This window comes from Odontomachus brunneus, unplaced genomic scaffold, assembly GCF_010583005.1.
Source record: "Odontomachus brunneus isolate Ranch 3 - 2012 unplaced genomic scaffold, Obru_v1 Obru_scaffold_915, whole genome shotgun sequence".
NCBI lineage: Eukaryota > Metazoa > Arthropoda > Insecta > Hymenoptera > Formicidae > Odontomachus > Odontomachus brunneus.
This window is the reverse complement of record NW_022640365.1, coordinates 1-819: the sequence shown is the minus strand read 5'-3', so window position 1 is coordinate 819 and position 819 is coordinate 1. Positions and strand designations below refer to the sequence as shown.

Below are 819 nucleotides of genomic sequence, written 5' to 3'. Positions count from 1 at the left end.
ATATATATATATATATATATATATATATATATATATATATATATATATGCATATATACATAAATATAATTTATTTCTTTAATATTTATTTATTTATAAATATTTAAATGATTTAAATATTTTTGTAAAAACTGCTTAATAGATAAAAGAAAATGTTTATTATAAGAAATATTTCTGACACAGATTTTACAAGAATGACGACTAAATTCTGAGTTTTGTAATTAATATAACTTACTTGCATTATTACATGTTTTCCATCAATAGCACCCACACAATTCAGAAAATTCCATTTACGCCTAAAATTTTTTTCACTTTTTTCCCAATCTTGTGATTTTGGTATTGGCAGAACTAGTGGAGCTAATTTTGTCCACAGCGCTTTACAAGTTTCCGAAATTATTTGAGAAACTGTACTTGTCCCAAAACCAAATTCATATGACATAGACACTTGACTATCATCTGATGTTAGGTATCTATTCATTAAATGAAGTAATATTAGTAACATTTAAAAATCAAGATTAAAAATTAATATTTAAAAATCATGGTTAAAATTTTGTTCATTCTTTGATTTAAACCACGAATTGAATTATACCAACACCAACTGATTTTTTCTAATTTGCACATTTAAAAATTAGAAATGTTACGTACCTTAATGTTAATAACACGCAATAAGACGTTCTTCAGGTGAGATTGGTGTCCGTATCGCATCCTCTTTTGTAATTATTGGAGCAACCAGTATTAATAAATTGTCAAATTGTTCTTTGGTCATGCGATAATAATTTTTAAACATTGTTGGATCATTTAAAATGATAGGGTATACTTT

General features: G+C 24.5%; 1 long non-coding RNA gene across 1 annotated transcript; it reads right to left on the bottom strand.

The window, feature by feature from the left end:
• Positions 1-138: 138 nt before the first annotated feature.
• On the bottom strand, positions 139-813 carry LOC116853780. The gene is made up of 2 exons (XR_004380032.1): positions 645-813; positions 139-469 (listed from the first exon to the last, which is right to left on the bottom strand). It is a non-coding gene; the product is annotated as an uncharacterized LOC116853780 (long non-coding RNA).
• Positions 814-819: the final 6 nt, after the last annotated feature.